This window comes from Toxorhynchites rutilus, chromosome 2, assembly GCF_029784135.1.
Source record: "Toxorhynchites rutilus septentrionalis strain SRP chromosome 2, ASM2978413v1, whole genome shotgun sequence".
Taxonomy (NCBI): Eukaryota; Metazoa; Arthropoda; class Insecta; order Diptera; family Culicidae; genus Toxorhynchites; species Toxorhynchites rutilus.
The window spans coordinates 104,667,955-104,686,926 of NC_073745.1; the positions used below are offsets into that span (position 1 = coordinate 104,667,955).

Sequence of the window (18,972 nt, forward strand, 5' to 3'; positions counted from 1 at the left end):
CAGGTATCCTAAAGTTAACTCTCAGCCGTCGGGATTGGTGTTCGATAAAAAGTACGCTTGATTGTTAACGTAGGTTTAAATTATTTTCGAGGAGTTCCCTTGGTTACCTTTACAGGTTTCCAAATATTATATCTCCAGTGTTGCGATAGGAATTCAATAAAAAAGAATGCTCGATGATTAACGGAAATCTCTCGGTTACCTTCTCAGGTTTCCCAAAGTTAACGCTTCGTCATAGCGATTGGAGTTCGATAACGCACGATAAATAATATAAACGACCCACTTAATTTTACAGATTTCCCTTCTCATGCTGCCTGGAGATAGTCTGCAGAGTGCTGTGGCACATAAAATTTTCGGAGTTTCGATTTATAAATTGTTTACATAATCACATCACTTACCGCAGTGAATCCCGATTTTTACCTCTTCCTACTAACAACTATTCCTTCCATGATAATCGCTAGGGAACCACGCTATAGAGGTGACCCCTCTGGCCTTCGGGCGGCGATTATTATACTAACATTCCTTCCCTTCCTCTGGTGACTGTAAGGACGTGGCCGGCGTCATTATTGACCATTTAAAGCTCGAATCACCGAAAATTTCACAACGAGAATGATTTGCTAGTCCCAGGCGTCATTCTGTGTGTTATTTGTGCAGTTTGGTTGGTTCCTGTCAATCACGGAGAGCAACTACGAATTGTACAGTCTACCCAAGCTCATGCTCCCGATGACATCCTCTCCGCAACACACTCCAGTTATCATGGAAATTGAAATCGACAATATTGAGAACACACCTCAGCCTGGCACAAGCAAACAATGTAGCACACCTAGGAGTATTCCCAAGAAAAGCAAGGTAATCGATACATCCGAGTTGCTGTCTCAACACACGGAAGATCTGAGACAGTTGACTACCAACTCTGAGCAATGTGTGAAATATGCGAGGAGGCAGTTCTATTTGGAGGAAGAGAAGCTTCGTTTCAAAAAAGAATACCTCCTTCGGGAAGAGGAGCGGGAATTGGAATACCGGCTCGCTACTCTCGAATACAAAAAAAGAAAGCTAGATTGTTGTTGAAGGCTTCTAACAAAAAAGAATTTGACTCGGAATAAACAATAAATAAATTTATAATATAATAATATTCACGATTTTTTTTTTATTATACAATTGATAACATAATTTCTTCTCTCATTCTGTTAACATCAGTGTTATCGTCTACGTTAAAAAAATGTGATTCTTCATTTTATAATTCCTCTATTTCATAAATTTCTTCCATATCATAAGCTACTTTGTATTTTATGCGTGAATTGTGCAGAGCACAACACACGTTGATAATTTTTGTTGCTTTGTCTGGTGTATAGTGCAATTGTCTTGCACCTGATATGCTACGGAAAACATTGGGCCTGATTCTCGAATACACTTCACGGTGGAAACGAAATAAACGGCACGCCATTGAACTACGTTTTACGAGTTAATGAAGTGTCGAAGATAATGATGAGTTTTTAGGCAGAATGAGCACTTTTCAAATAAAAAATCATTAATGAAAATTAACTTCTTCGTATCAAACTGGTGTTTAATGTGAGTGGAAAACTTTGTTTTTTCATGTGATATAATAATCTCATATAAAAATTTCATCCCAAGATAATTTGACATTAGAATGATAAGTTTAGTGGGAAACTAATCTCGTATCCAGATGTCGACACCGTACCGTTGTCATCGCGAATACGTTTCATTCCGTTTCCACCGTGAAGTGTATTCGAGAATCAGGCCCATTGTTCAGTACTCCTATCGACCTTTCCACGGTAATTCTGGTCTTTGATAATAACTCGTTGAATTTTGTCTTATTTGGGGACGTAGAATTGTGCGGTAGAACGGAGTGATCAAATATGGCTTCAAAGGATAGCCGGCATCACCTGTGATATTAAAAATAGAAATATTATTGAAATTCAAGAATGCTTGGAACAAAATGTCATACCTAGAAGCCAAGTATTTTTTCCCCTTGTTGGTAATTTGTTAAAAGGTGATTGTCCAATGCACTTGCATTCCATATGAAATTATCGTGGCTAGATCCTGGATAGTTTGCATTAACGTACCTTATTATTAGTTGATGGTCGCAAACCTGAAAAACAGAAATATTTAGTTTTGCTGTTTTATTTATAATTACTATACTTACTATCAATACATTAAGGCTGTGATATCCCTTTCTATTATAATACAGGTGCTGAATATTACAATTTGTAGGAAAAATTCTGATATGCATTCCATCCACGCAACCTATGACACCTGGAAAACCGGACTTCTGGAAAAATCCTAATTTTATCGTGTTTTTCTCTGCTTTGTTTGCAGGAAACTTAATTGCCTTCGGACACACATGATTCAGGAGAACATCAATCACTTGAGTTGAGGCCTTCGACATGGTGGATTGTGCAATGCCAACGAATAGATCGTTTCCAGCACCTTTTTGATAACTTCCTTCAGCCAGGAATCTAATTGTCGAAGCAAGCTTGATGACCGGAAGAATAGATGTTGATCTTATAGTCGAATTATGATTACCCTCAACAACGTTCAGAAGGTAATGGAACAGATCCTTCGATACTCGAAAATATTTAACAAATCTGCAATGGAAATATTTTGTATCATGAACTCAATTTTTGATAATAGCATTTAACTTACATAGGATTAGGCATTTCCAAAGGATTCGAACGATTTCTAATCATTCGCCGTTCCAAACGGGCAATTGCTACTCCAGCTTCAAAGATGTAGTCATCATCTATCCAGAAGGCGAAACTGCTCATTGTCTATGGATAAAATTTAGCCTTTGAAAATTGTTCAAATGCGATAATAAATCAATCTTACCTTGATAGCTTTTATGTGGGGAGACTTCAAAATTAATATTCACTGCAATGTTTATAACATTAGTCCACCTTCCACCAAACGTTCAGCGTAATTATTACGGAATCAGCACCGGACACTAGTCAATACACGAATGCGGAATCAAAACACGGATACAAAATTAAAATAATTGAAATAACTTACAGTCATATTAATGCAAAGGGACTATGCAAAAACAGATTTGAAAATATTTTTTTTATGTTCTTATCCCAGTGATATTATTTTTCATCAATTATAGTGAGAGGAAAAAAATTATAAAGGTGAAGGAAATTATTTCCTGTACATATTTGTAACAAGGAATGAAAATTTTCCAAATCGAAAAATATATATTCATAAAACACATTGAATGCATAGAGCCTTTGCAAAAAACACAAGCTTTGACATACAGGGTTTTCCATTTCGGGCTTCCGAAAGTATACAGCCCTGCGCTGACAACCGTTTGACATAGCTGTCAACCAAACCAATTAAATTATACTATAAAAATGATGAAAAACCGGCAAATGTTTTTCGAGCATTACGGACGGATTTTGGTCGTCATGGACGGCCTACAGAGCACACAATCGCTAATGTAGTGCGTAAATTCGAATAAACTGGATCCGTAGCGGATATTGTGAAACCTGTGCATCATCGTAATGTGCGTTCGGCCGAAAATATTGCTGCTGTTGCTGCCAGTGTGGAGGATGACCCGAATGTTTCGATTCCACGGCGTGCTCAGCAATTGGGCTTGTCAAACACATCATTGTGACGAATTTTGCATTTGGACTTGCACCTACATCCATATAAAGTCCAACTGGTACAAAAATTAGAGCGTGGTGACCATGGAATGCGTCGGGCATACGTCGATTGGGTAAACGAACAACAGCAGCAAAATTCTGAATTTTCGCATCAAATTTTCTTCAGCGATGAGGCACATTTCGAGCTCGGTGGCTATGTGAACACCCAAAATTTCCGTATATGGGGCTCAGAAAATCCACACGTGATTGTTGATAGTCCATTGCATCCGCCAAAAGTCACTGTTTGGTGCGCATTATGGTCTGGTGGAGTCATCGGGCCGTATTTCTTTGAAAATGAGGACGGCGAGACGGTAACTGTGAATGGTGAGCGCTATGGCCGCATGTTAACCGATTTTTTTGCCACAAATTGAAGATATGGATACGGATGACATGTGGTTTCAGCAGGACGGCGCCACGTGCCACACAACACGACCGAACATGGCCATATTGCGAACGAAATTTGAGGTACGCATAATTTCGCGTTTTAGGTGATGCCAATTGGCCGTCCAGATCATGCGATTTGAACCCGCTAGACTTTTTTTTTGTGGGGTTATGCGAAAGGCCGTGTCTATGCCAACTCTCCGCAAACTCTTGAACAATTAAAAGACAACATTCGTGAAGTTATGACCGAGATACCGCCCCATATGTGCCGAAAAGTCATCGAAAATTACCTGTTCCGGATCAAGGTGTGCGAGGAAGCCCTAGGTGGACATTTGAATGATGTTGTATTTCACACATAATGGCATAAACCAAACTTTAATTTGAAATAAAAGTTTCATCGAAATTCGAATTCTAAGTGTGTTTTATTTCAATTTACTTTCGGAATTTAAAGTTGGAAAACCCTGTATATTTCAATGAACACTGCACCATTTGTCTTTCATTAGATATTTTACTCCAAAATGAACCTCTCACGTCAGGGCAATCGCCTCCGGCGATACGGTGACCTGGGTCATGTGACTTTGAGGAGTTCATTGCTGTCACATTCCATTTGCGCAGGAGAATCAGGCCGAATATCATAGTTTCGATACATTAACCCTCCTGTACTCGCGTGTAAAATCATAACACGTATACTCGCGCACGGTGTCACAGACCGAAAAATAAACTTCTCTGTAATGTAGCCATTGTGTATTTTTCAGGCTTTATTGGCATTTATTTGAAGAGGGTATGATTGAATAAAAAAAAACTCCAAAAAAATATGTTTGTCTTCGTCTTTATTATGTTTTAATAGTCATTTAATTCAGCCTCCTCAAAACAGAGTAGTTTTTGATACTCCAACACGAATAACGAAATTCGAATTTTTCACTGTTAATGATTAAAAGTAAGCAACTGAATATAATTCATGGAAGTATAAAGAGTTATAAAATATCATAAAAACGTATTAATCGATTGTGGTTTCATTGGAGTAAGAATCAGAACATAGCATAACTGCATGCTCGAAACAAACATATTTTTTATATTTCATGCAGTTGTTGCGTGTTGTTTCGGGTCTGTTATCAAAGAGAAGAATATATAACGACTTTCTAGAAAATTTCTAGATGATAAAGGTTCGGGAATATAAAGTTTGCATATTTCTAATATTCTTTGTATCTGTATTCTTGGTAAACTAAGAATTAATGCATTTTTTAGAAGGGGCATTAAAAGATTATATGAAAGGATTTCTAGGAACTTCTGCTTTCTTGTCGATATTGTCCATTATAAAAAAATATCCCCGAAATTGTAACTGTAAAACATTACCATAAGCCACTGATTAGTTTATAGTTTACTGTTTACAATTCTTCCACAAGTGAAATTCTTTCACAAGTGTGTATATGTATGACCATTATATTTAGCGAATAACTATACGAAAGTCAAACATTTATATTTTTGAACGTATGAATCTAACGACGAATATATCGACGAATAGTTAATATATGACTCCGTTCAATTCAGGTACAAAATGGACTGAAATCAAATAAGAATAGTACGGTAATGATCTAATGGATTATATTCAATAAATATTCCACGCTACTAACATTAATTTATACATTTCATTCAACAATATTCTAGAATATGGAAAAAGGCACTTGTCCAAAAAAGCTACTCCTGTACTCGCGTCGGTGTGTCAGACCGAAAGTGTTGAAAAAGTGGCACACGTCCCCTTTGTACCAACACATGCGATACGCTAAACGATGACGAACGACGAATAACGAAGCTAGAGAGAATCGCAAAGTCGTATTGTTGATATCTTCTGAGAAATGAACGAATTATTGATTTCTCGGTCTGACAGACCAATGCGCGAGTATAGGAGTGTTAAAGAATAATAGCCGATTTTATAAGCAAGCGAATTTAATAAATTAAAAATGCGACCCTAAAATGTCTATCTATGTTTTTGTTCAACTTTCGATTATTGTGGTTTTTTTCAATTTGAACTACAGGTGATCTACGATTAAAAATTTCAATTCGGACAGTCACGATGGTTCAACAGGATACTGGACACCAGAGTACTTCTCTACGCGTAATTATGACGTAGGATCTTGAAATGTTTGGCTTGAATTTGATTCCACACATAAGCTTGATTTGGCGTTTACATTTTGTATTTGTATACATAATTACTTACCCTCATTCAGAACAATGTGATGCCTCAAAATGTTAGTGTTTTAAAAAGATAGCGCCGATCTAAATTCAATTGAAAATATCTGGGGAATGCTCGTTAGAGGGAATCTACGCTGATAAGAAGCAATACAATATCAAAGCGACCATCTTGGAAGTTCGACGGAACACCGAACCAAATATTTAGAAGAAACAGGTTCCAATTATTGAACGCGCAGCGGGTGTAGCTAACTATTAGCACTCAAAAATATTCTTAACATTGAATCATTGATCATGTATCGACTATAGAAAATAGTCATTTCCAGGGATATGTAAAGCTCTAAAACAACAAAGTATTATTATTTTTAATCACATAAAAAACAAAATCACATAAATAGAGCTATTATTTCGGAAAGGTCATTTATAAATTTATATACGAACTTAATCGAGAATGAATATCTTATTATCGCCCCGAAGAAGTTATTTTAGTTCTAATTCATTGAAAAGTCGCATATTTTGAACGTCTGACATACATTCACCGGAAAAAGAACAGAAGAAGCAAATTGGAATCGTAGGAATCATTCCGATTGACAGGCTCACCAGTCGAGACGCCACCAGGATCAGTCGATCAAATTTTCTTCCGAAAAGATACTTTCGTTGTGCGTTGTTTCTGTTCTACAAAAGTTTATAACATATTCAACAGCTATCACAATGGTGGACATTGGGAAGAAAATTTAACCGGAGGTACACGTGGGAGACAGCATCGTTTCCTTCTACGAACCGAAAAGTTTTTTTTTGTTGGCAACGCGCTAGACGATGAGCATCATGAAAGTTTGCTCGACAAAAAAAGGATGTTGGATAACTTCAAGAAGATGTAAAATAAAATCGAACATTCTGAATAATATAAAAAAAAATGCCATTAGAGCGTTTCGGCAAATCAGGGCTGAATTCAGAGCAACATATTTGGAGCTCAAGTGCACTGGCACTAATGCAGTAGAGTAGTGCGGGGCCAAGGTGCGCACCTAACTGTTGTCGTCCAAAAACACTTGAAACAAAAGCAAATAAAATTTAGTTTGCTTATCAAATTGTAACTGATAAAAAAAAATTGTAACTATATATATTACCTTCGAAACGTAGTACAAGAATTTCTCGAGTTTTGTGTGTAATTAGACAAAAACCTATTTTAATTCAAAATGGCAAATGCGTACTATTGCTCCGTAGTGGGGGCAAAGGTGGGTGTTTGGGTGCTGTCATACAAATGAAACACAAATTTCTGCATTACTCGAGAACTGATCAAGCAAACGAAACTGCCATGCAAATGAAGCATACATTTCTGCATAATTGTGAAGGTTTTAGGGGGCAAGAAAGCTGAACAACTCGAGAACTAATCAAACAAATGAAATCAAACTTAGCATATAGAAATTTCAGGAATCAATGAACGTTTCTATGGTAGTTCGACACTCCTCTCCCCTCTCTAAAGGGGGGGCTCCCATACAAATGAAACACAAATTTCTGCATCACTCGAAAACTAATCAAGCAAATTGAGCCATATTTGGGATGTGAGGGGTTTTGGGTACGAAATGTTTTTATGATGGTATGACACCCCTCCCTCCTCTGGAATGGAGAGGGGATCCCATAAAAATATTACACATATTCCAACCAAACATGACAATTGAAAATTTTCGGAAAACTCTGAAGTAAAATAGGAAAATTCGAAAAATTCAATTCGCATATGTTCTACAATTACATATTGACAAGCGTTGTTAGTCCATTTGATGTTTGCGTTAACGAAATTGATCTTCGTTCTAATGTGGAAATGGATTTTAATGTGATAAAATGCACTCCTATATCTTCTTCTATCGATATAAATAAAAATGGGTCGCCGAATGTGTTGATAAGAGCAAAACTCGAGAAAGGAATTGTCCGATATAGGGCTGTCTTTATTCTATAATATTTTCTGTATCAAACATTTATTCCATGTAACGGACAAATCTTGCACGAGAATTGTGTCTGAAAATAATCTGTTATCTGATATTATAATGACGAGTTTTGGTAGAAGTACTGAAATATAAAAAATAATAAAATCATTTCGAACACTCAAGTTCCCACAGAAATTATTTTTATGTACGTAATCTATATTTTTTGACATATAAACCAGATGTAGACTAACACGCTTCAATCCTGATACTGTCTGTTTAAATCTGTTGCTCCGTTTTTGAGTTAAATCGTAAGGAACGGACATAAAATTATTTTTATTTTAATAGATCAAGTTTATAAATACACAGTTACCTTCACTTGGTTTATTTGGAACTCATTGTTGAAAAAAAAAAAATGAGTGGGTTATATCGGGTTATATCTATGATATAACCGCAAGGTTCACGTGGAACTACCTTAGCTTAGCAATCATTCGTTTGTATTGATTAAATTCTTGATTGAATGAAACAGTTTCCAAATTCAATTGAGTTCAATATATTTGCTCTGTGAGTGAAAAAAATGAACAAATGCCGTGTAAAGTCAATTCATTTATTGTGATTGATTGTTCTTCGTTACAAGTAAATTTAATGACGGACCTTTTACGTTTGGTATGATGACTAGAACAAAATATATGTACGGAAGAATTATCAAACGTTTGATGAACCAGCCTAAGGCTGAAAATCTTTCCAATAAAGACAAAAAAAATCAAACGATTATTTTATTTTACATTTCCCTCTGAAGTTTACATCCCAAAAGTGTACATACTTCTCGAATCTCGAATTTGCTTGAAACTGGGAAGTTCATTCGCTTCTAGTGGCTGCACGATTTTCCCAGGTTCCTAAGTTTAGAAGATCATGTTAGGACAGACATATTCCACTCTGCACAAAGGCAAGCGAGGACAAAAGTACTCGCAGTTTGCATTTATTTGCAGAGCCGATTTCCCCAGAAACCTCGGTTTTGAAGTCTGTGTTAGGGAAACACATTTCAATCGGAACAAAAATACCCCCGATTTGTATGAATTCGCAATGCCGATTTCCCCACGCTTCATGGATTTGAAGTCTGTGTTAGGGAAACACATTCCAGTCGGAACAAAAATACCCCCGACTTGCATGAATTTGAAATACCGATTTCTAGGCACCTTGGTTTAGAAATCTCTATTAGGGAACACATTTCGGTGGGAACAAAAGCTCCCCCTACTTTCGTGTGTTCTTCTTCTTCTTTTTGGCTTTAAGAGGGTTTAAACTTTTCAGTTCACTCGCCTCTAGGCTCTTTCGTGTGTTTGCAATGCCGATTTCGCTGCTTGGTTTTAAAGTCTGTGTTAGGGAACATTTTTCGATGAGAACAAAAGTCCCCCTACTTTCATGTATTTTCAATGCCGATTTCCCCAAGGCTGCTTGGTTTAGATGGCTGTGTTAGGGAAACCGTAAATCGGGCCAATCAAAACGATGCAGTTAGGGCGTTTAGATAACGCCTAATATTTTACAGTTATTCAATTGTTTATCTAATGAAAAACAACATTTTGTTAGTTGCGATAGATGCGTAGAAATATTCCCTATCAAGTGATGCAAACATCTCTCCTATCCAGTACGAAATGTTCGAGCTATAAGCATTCGAAATCTTTCATTTTTTCCTGCATATTTCAACCACAAATATTCCAACCAAACATAACAATTGAAAATTTTCGGAAAACTCTGTAGGAAAAAGGGAAAATTCGGAAAATTAAATTCTCATATTTTCTACAATTTCATAGTGACAAGTGCTGTTAGTCCATTTGATGTTTGCGCTAGCGAAATTGATCTTTGTTCGAAACTGGAAATGGATTTTAATGTGATGAAACGCACTCCTATATCTTCTGCTATCTATACCAACAAAAAAGTATCGCCGAATGTGTTGATAAGAGCAGAACTCGATGAGAGAATTGTCCGATTTAGGGCTGTCTTTATTCTATCATATTTTCTATATAAAATATATATTCCATGTAACGGGGAAACATGTTATTTGCAAGTGGTTGAAGAATATTGAACGAGAATTGTGTCTGAAAATAATCTGATATTATAATGATGAGTTTCGTTAGAAATACTAGGAATTTTATAGTAAAAGGTAAATTCAACGGTGTCGATTAGAAGATCAATCAATGAACAGTTCTACGATTGGACCCATGAACTTGCTCGAAGTTAGAAAACGTGAATGTTTCAAGGTATTGATAACAAAAAATAAATGTTGGGCGGGACGAAGTTTGCCGGGTTAGCTAGTTCTTTATAAATCTACAATTATATGGCGTTTTTGAATCGAATCATAAGGATGCTTTTTACCAATTTATTCACAAACATATGATGTTCAAAGCTTCACGTATGCGTCAACCGTACGACAGTTCGGGCAGTTTTGGATGTCACAAATTTGTCGAAACTTTGCACAGATCCGTGAGCTTAAATATATAAGCTCGAAATAATAACGCCCACAAAATGACCTTCAATCTCGATCCGAATCCAGAAAGCAGCATGTGAGAGACCCAATAAGAACGTTTGAACCGGAACTGACACTCCCGATGTGACCGAGTTTGTTTTCTGTGTATTTTCTTTTGCTTATTCGACGCTTTGATTTATGTTATTCGATCTTGTTAATCTGATATTTACACATACATTATGTGGGGCCATACTTTTCCATCTTGTCGCTGAGGTAAAAAATCCGCTCCGGTCCTTATGTTCCAGAATAACTTCATCTTTCAGGTGGCGAGCGAGGACTTCCATTAGTTAGCACTGTCCCGCTTTCAGCGTTCTCGACTGAGGATGGTACATTCCTCGCAGGCGAAAGTCATTAATCAAAAAGAACTCACCTTTCGAGAACATGGCACCACAACAGATAGTGGTGATACTGCGGGAATTCCACCGAATTAAAACACGATGAATGTGATGTCGACGAAATGGGCAACGGCCGACACGTGTGTCCGCAATATTTCAACATTCGCACAACTTAGTAGAAGATTAATTTCCGGAAGGACTTTAGGAGATGAAAACAACTTTTCTGGGTATTAACAAGTGTGGAATGTTTATATATCACTTTCGAAGATCCGGGGACCTAAATTGAACGCAAAGTGGATCTACGTGACATTTGAAAACACCTGATTATCGAAATTTGAATATTTTCCAGAACATTAATTATTTTTGCTGTGGCGAAAACAAAGCTATTCCATCGTTCAACTTCATATGATCCCAGCTTGACTTCGAACCCAATAAACGGCAGAGAGTTTATCTTGAAGCGAATGCCAGCTATCGATGGGCGGAATATGTTTAGTTCTAACTAATCGCTTATCGAGTTACGGAAGCCATCTATTTCTCAGCACCATCGTTGTCACTCCCGAAGGTATGGGGCGAATTATCCGTACAGGACTGTTTCACACCTTCCCGGTCGGTAGCAACGCGCGATAAGGTGCCAACCAATCGGTCGTATGTCTCAAGTTTCATCTTTGGTCCGAGCCCCTGGAGATAATAAAAATGTCTTTCAGCATGTTTCGTCTGTGAAATATTTCTTTCTTCTCCGTCACCACCATTCGAGCGGACGCAAAAGAAGCGAATCAAGCTTCTATTAATGGCGGTGTTGCTTCAGGAGAAATAATGTAGGTGCCACAGTGAATTGTGGTTTGTGGAAATTTGAATTTGAATCGTTACTGTTCAGCAACGATGATCAATAGTCAAATCGTTAGATCAAAATAAAAATCCGGATTTCGAGTAGAGCGGGGGAAATCGTTATTATTAGGTGACGCTGAAAGTTTGTTTTATGAATAAACCAACCAATTTGGATTCAGCGAAATATATTTTTTGTAACTTAATATACTATATTTTGTTGGTAGACACCGTTCTAAACGGGATGTAGCGACCGTATTAGGTGATGGTAATATGAACGAATACAGAACTGCTGCGTAGAATGACGAAGTAATCTCCTACTACCGCGTTATCGCGATTCATAGTAATCATAGTCTTCGATAAAAATATACCTGTACACAAAATACAGACACTTATAAACTAATTCATGACCTAAACGTATTTTTTGATACGTTAAATTCAAATTTTTCGAAAACTTCGTTAAATAAACGGCAACATTTACATAGTGGGTCATGAACCCTGTAAGTTTGTGGTCAGAGAAACTCAACACGTTGGGTCGGTCTCAATGGTGCGTGAAATCGATTTAATCCTAGTAGTTCGGCACAGTCGATGTTGTTGGAAACGGACCACGGTAGTTGTCGAAGAGCGTCGCGGATAAAACACTTTTGCACGCTTTCGAATCTCCGGATGTGAATGTTTTGGAACGGCGCCCAAACTCGCAATATACCAGCATACTCTGGTATATTGCGAATTATACTCTTAAAAAATATGTCACTCATTCTAGATCGCATAACCAAAGTCACAAAACACAACTGGAAAGGGAAAAAAATTGGCCATTTTCCTTTTTAGTCCATCATTTCTCATCTATTCACGTTTAATATTTTCAACCTTACTGCAATTATACTTACCATGTAATCGTACCGGCTGCGCTGAATTGTACAGTTCACCCTTGAAGCTAACAATCATAGAAATTGTGTTTCTAGTAAAACACGCTTTTCGAAAAGGTGGAGCCCCTGAAAATTTTCAAACGTATTTAGCACTTGAGAATCAGTTCTAAAATTTGATCGAAGGAAAAAAACGTACTTATTGGCGAAATTTCGTGAGAGGTTTGTCACGAGAAACGTAAAAAAAATGGAAAGTGGCTCGAAACACGAGGAATCGCTCTTCAACGAATGAAAGCGAAGAATATTCACATCGATGGATTTCTAATTTTGCACGGAAGGTTTGTCCTGATTCCGCTCCTGTGCCAAAAATTGTTCGAGATATACCACAAGATAGGTGCGATCTTGATTCCGAGTTTTCGGTGGTAGAATTCTCTCTTGCTCTCCTTTCTTGTAAAAATTCTGCTAAAAAACCTCCCTGATATGGCGAAACATCGCTTGTTGAATTTATTCAATCGGTTTCTGGAACATAATAATGTTCCAGATGATTGGAGACAAGTACGAGTTATAGCTATTCAAAAAAGCCGGACACGGGCGGCTTCAATTCATACCGCCCAATAACAATGCTGTCATGTGTACGGAAATTGTTGGAGAAAATGATCTTGTTTCGTCTTGATTGATGGGTTTAAACAAATGGCCTATTCTCAGATACACAATATGAGTTCCGCAGGGAAGGGGACGAATGATTGTCTTGCGTTGCTTTCTTCAAAAATTCAAATGGCTTACGCCGAAAAAACAAATGGCTTCAGTATTCTTGGACATAAAGCGGGCCTTTGATTCAGTTTCAATAGAGGTTTTGTCAGACAAAATACGCTCTCGGGGTCTACCGCCTCTATTGAATAATATCTTATATAACTTGCTTCGTGAGAAACATTTGAATTTTTCTCACGGGGATGAAAAATATGGGCGTGTTAATTGTGATAATGTGTACTTTATTGATGGGTCCTCTATGAATGAGTCCACAGGATTTGGAGTGTTCAACGAATTTTTTAGCACCTCCCACAGTCTTCAGAATCCTTGCTCAGTGTATATTGCTGAATTCGCAGCAATACACTAGGCGCTGGACAGCGTCGCCTCACGACCTGTTGAACACTGTTACAGACTATCCGTTACTTAGCTCTGTCAAAGCTATCCGTTCAGTGAGGCCGGAAAAGCACTCGCCGTACTTCCTTGGGAGAATACGAGAAATATTGAGTGTTTTATCCAGATGCTGTTATGTCATCACCTTTGCCTGGGTCCCTTCACGATGCTCAATTCATGGTAATGAGAGGGCTGACTCATTAGCAGAGGTGGGTGCGATTGAAGCGACAATTTTATTCTTTAGTCCGTAAAAATACCATCGCTAACTGGCAACGCAAATGGAACGAAAATGAATTGGGCCGGTGGCTCCACTAAATTATCCCTAAGGTTAGCCTCTAACCATGGTTCAAAAGTCTGGACTTGAGTCGGGACTTTATTCGCACCTTCTCCCGACTCATGCCCAATCAATGTTCGTTAGACGCGCTACTTCTTCGTTTTAATCTTGCCGACAGCAATCTCTGTGTTTGTGGTCATGGTTACCACGACATCGAACACGTTTTTTGGTCGTGCGAGTTGTATCTTGTCGTCAGATCGAATTTAGAAAGCTCCCTTCGGGCTCGAGGAAGGCAGCCCAATGTAGCGGTGAGAGATGTATTGGCTCGGTTAGACCTTGATTACATGTCCCAAATATATGTTTTCCTTAAAGCTATCGAAGCTATCTTCGAGTGTGATTGTTCATACATCTTTTTCCCCTCCTTTTCGTCCTTCGCGAGCTATCGGTTCCCTTCCTACTAACATTAGAATAAGTTAAATTGAAAATACATATTAGATGTAAGGATACTTTTAAGGATTGAGTGTGAAGTGACAGTGTGGATGAGAATGAAAATATGTGTGCGAGTGTGAACATTGTTACAATCTCCTTACATCCCATCCTTTCCTAATGATAGTGTGTCACCCTTCTAAACTCGAGTCGACCGCGAGTAATCGGTTTCCTATTTTATTAACCGTAGAATTAAGGAAACATGTTATTTAACCTGACCCGTCACACAAAAATTATTGCCCCTCTAACCTCGAGAAAACCGCGAGTAATCGGTCGAAACCTACTAAACATAGATTTAAGTTGAAATTCTATATAAACAAATCATGAATTAGTGGTTCCGCAAAGCTCATGCGATTGAGCCTTACAAATAAATGAATTGGAAAAAAGTCACAGGAGGGTTGTGTCCGAGACACGACCGCATAGTTGACGTAGGATTCCGTTAGGACCTGTTGATTTTGGATATGTTTGAAGAATTACATCGTTAAACTCTTTGATGGCCGTTGAAAATGGCCGTTTTGTTTGGTTATTGGGTATTGTTTGTTCACGTATTAGATAAAATATACCGAAGTGGAACGAGATATGATGGAAACCGCTCTCTGTGATCCTAGACGAGATGCCTCCTGTGTTATGTATGGATGAAATAAAGAAAAAAAAGTCACCAATGTAATATAAGATAATACAGATAATACAATGTAATATAACCAATACCGAAGACAATTATCAATTTTTCTCATCAGTAAAATATTTTACTTTTATATAGAGAAAACATATTTGAAATGGAAACGGTAATTTTCTTTTATAATTTTTACTTTCTGAGTGTTTATTCAGCCCAACGCGAGGATATGGGAAATCACTTTTTCTGATATTTCTTCACTTTTCCAATTTTTTTTGGCCGTATAAACTTTCCTTGGGTGAAAATGAACACAACAAAACTGACAGCCTAAACCAAACGACCCGTTCTCGAGCGGGAACACACCTTGGTTTTTATGTATGAAAATTTTAATAAATCGTTTCATACATCGAGTCATTTTTAACACAACTGCTACCATACACAATTTTACACTTACACTTGTGCTAAATTTTTCACAATACACGATCGGTCATTGATATGAAATTTCACGAAGCAACCAACATTAGAGTTTCAAATTTTAATTTTATTTGCTAGAATTACTCGTATCACTCACTTTACTTGCAATATAAAAATGCCCCCGATTTGCATATATTTGCAATGCCGATTTCCTCCAGACAGCATGGTTTTAATGTCTCTGTTAAGGAACACATTTCGGTAGAAGACGGATTTCGCGCCAACTCGACCAGATGTTGGCATGACCCTCTCAGAACTTAATGAAACTTTCTGGGCGTGAAGACCTTACCCAATTAAGTAACTTGGCATACTTAGTTTTCCGAAAATTTATCTAGACTAACATAGGCAAAGTTTCATCAATCCATCATGAAATGACTGAGTAAAAAGCGTTTGAAATTGGACAGTTTTTACGATGTGCTCGATTTTCGATTTTCAATTTGTACCCCAATATGTTCCCGAAAGACGTAATCCTACGTCAAAAAGGAAACATGTTGATATATGCTAGTAGAAATATAGTTTAGAGTTTGGCTCCTTTAAACTTATGTAACTGAGCCTGTAAAAATAAACGGATTAATAAAAAAATGGGTGGGTTATATCTATTATATAACCGCAAGGTTGACGTGGGACTACCTTAGCTTAGTAATCCTTTGTTTGTATTGATTAAATTTTTGATGGAATGAAACAATTCCCGAATTCAATTGAATTCAATATATTTGCTTTGTGAGTAAAAAGATTTTATAATGCCATGTAAGGTCAATTCATGCATTGTGACGATAATGTTTTTCGTTACAAGTAAATTTAATGACAGTCCTTTTACGGTTGGTATGATGCCTAGGACAAAATATGTGAACGGAAGAATTATCACACGATTATTTTATTTTACGTTTCCTTCTGAAGTTTGCATCTCTCAAGTGTACGTACTTATCGAACCGCGAATTTGCTTGATTTGATGAACTTCAGGCACTCAGTTCCGATTTTGACATGTACGTCGATCGCATATTGTTTAATCAATAGGCGTTATCCCAGCAAATGGTTATCAACATTTTGCCTAATCATCAAATTTTATGCATAGAAATTCAGTGAGCAGAGGATATCAAGGGATATCCTTCAATGCAATAATGAATAACCGAGCCAAAGCGTTGTGTCCGTACCCGCTTTTGTAATCCGTGCTAGGAAAACTCTTTTCGGAGTGCAACAAAAATGCGGATGCAGAAGTACCCCCGGCTTGCATGAATCAAAAAATTTAACTTCTACTTTTTATACTATAAAGGATTTAAACTTGAAAGTTCATTCGTCTCTAGTGCCTGCAGATTTTCCCAGGTTCCTAAGTTTAGGAGACCGTGTTAATGAAACATATTCTAGTTTGCACAAAGGCAAGCGAGTACAAAAGTATTCGAAGTTTGCATTTATTTGCTGAGCCGATTTTCCCAGACATCTTGGTTTTGAAGTTTGTGTTGGGGAAACACATTTCAGTTGGAACAAAAATTCCTCCGACTTTCATGTATTTGGAGTGCCAATTTTCCTACGCTCCTTGGATTTAAAGTCTGTGTTAGGGAAACACATTTTAGTCGGAACAAAAATACCCCCGACATTCATGTATTTGCAATGCAGATTTCCCCAAGGCTGCTTGGTTTAGATGGCTGTGTTAGGGAAACCGTAGATCGGGCCAATCAAAACGATGCAGTTAAGGCGTTTAGATAACGCTTAGCATTTTACAGTTATTCAATTGTTTATCTAATGAAAAATACATTTTATTAATTGTGATAGAAGCGTAGAAATATTCCCTATCGATTGATGCGAACATCTTTCCGATCCAATAAAAAATGTTCGAGTTATAAGCATTCGGAATCTTTCATATTTTCCTGCCTGTTTTGTGTTTAGGTTTTAATTTTACCCCCCATACACTCCGGTTAGTCGTAGTCCCACGTCAAAAGTCACAGGAGGGTTGTGTCCGAGACACGACCGCATGGTTGACGTAGGATTCCGTTAGGCTATCTGTTGATTTTGGATATGTTTGAAGAATTACTTAAACGTTAAACTCTTTGATAATGATTTGGTGACCCTGAAGAGGGCCGTTTTGTTTGGTTGTTGGGTATTGTTTGGTCACTCCATCAGTGTTTAGCGAGTGATGATTACAGAAAGATGGCAAACAGTCGTTGGATGGTGCGTATCAGATAAAAGATACCGGAGTGGAACGAGATATGATGAAAACCGCCCTCTGTGATCCTGAACGAGATGCCTCCTGTGATATGTATGAATAAAATAAAAAAAAACTCACCAATGTAATATAAGATAATTACCAATACCACAATTATCAATTTTTGTCATCAGTAAAAACATGTTACTTTAATATATATTTGAATTGGAAAAGGCAATTTTCTTTTATAATTTTTACTTTCTGAGTGTTTATTCAACCCAATGCGAATTTTAATTGGACAACACCTAATACTATATATAGAGCATATGGGAAATTACTTTTTCGAATATTCCTTCACTTTGAGAATGTGAGAATTAATCGTATCACTCACCTTACTTGCAATATAAAAATGCCTCCGACTTGCGTATATTTGCAATGCCGATTTCCCCCGGGCACCATGGTTTTGATATCTCTGATAGGGAATACATTTAGGTAGAAACAAAAACTCCCCCTACTTTTATGTATTTGCAATGCCGATTTCCCCTAGGCAGTTTGGTTTTGATGTCTCTGTTAGGGACCCGCCGCATGTGTCGTCAATTTCGATCAATCAGAAGTGGGTATTTCCGTTAGGATAGGAGTTGAGATTTTTCAATTGTTCGATAGTTAGTTTCATGACATATATTATTTTGTTCAAAATAAAAATTGTTATGGAGTACCGAAATCGATTGACGCAAAAATTTCATTAATCCGTCATGAAATGACTGAGCAATAAGCGTTTGAAATTGGACAATTTCCACGATGTGCTCGATTATTGATTTTCAGTTTGCACCCCAATATGTTCCCGAAAGACGTAATCCTACGCCAAAAAAAAACCACATCCGTTGTTGCTCACGTTTGCTACTCTTCTGAAACCAACACGAAGATGCTCGCAAGGAGCTGGGATTGACAGGTGGTTCGTTTTCGACAGTATGAGGATAAGGCATGGATGATGCGAGAGGGGATGAAAAATGACAGCGGCTTTTTTTTGTTTATAAACAAAGTAGATTTAAGTAGATGTAGATGTAGTAGATGTAGTAGATTTAAAATAAAAATTATGAATGAAAAATATTTTTACCAAACCAAATTAGTACTCTAGGTAAACTAAAATCACTTTTGCTTGCAAGTAGTAAAAAAATA

The 18,972-nt window shown here is 37.3% G+C and overlaps 1 pseudogene; it reads right to left on the reverse strand.

Annotated features, from left to right (window-relative positions):
* Window positions 1-1,147: 1,147 nt before the first annotated feature.
* LOC129766017 (putative nuclease HARBI1) lies at window positions 1,148-2,783 on the reverse strand (annotated as a pseudogene).
* Between the last annotated feature and the right edge of the window lie 16,189 nt (window positions 2,784-18,972).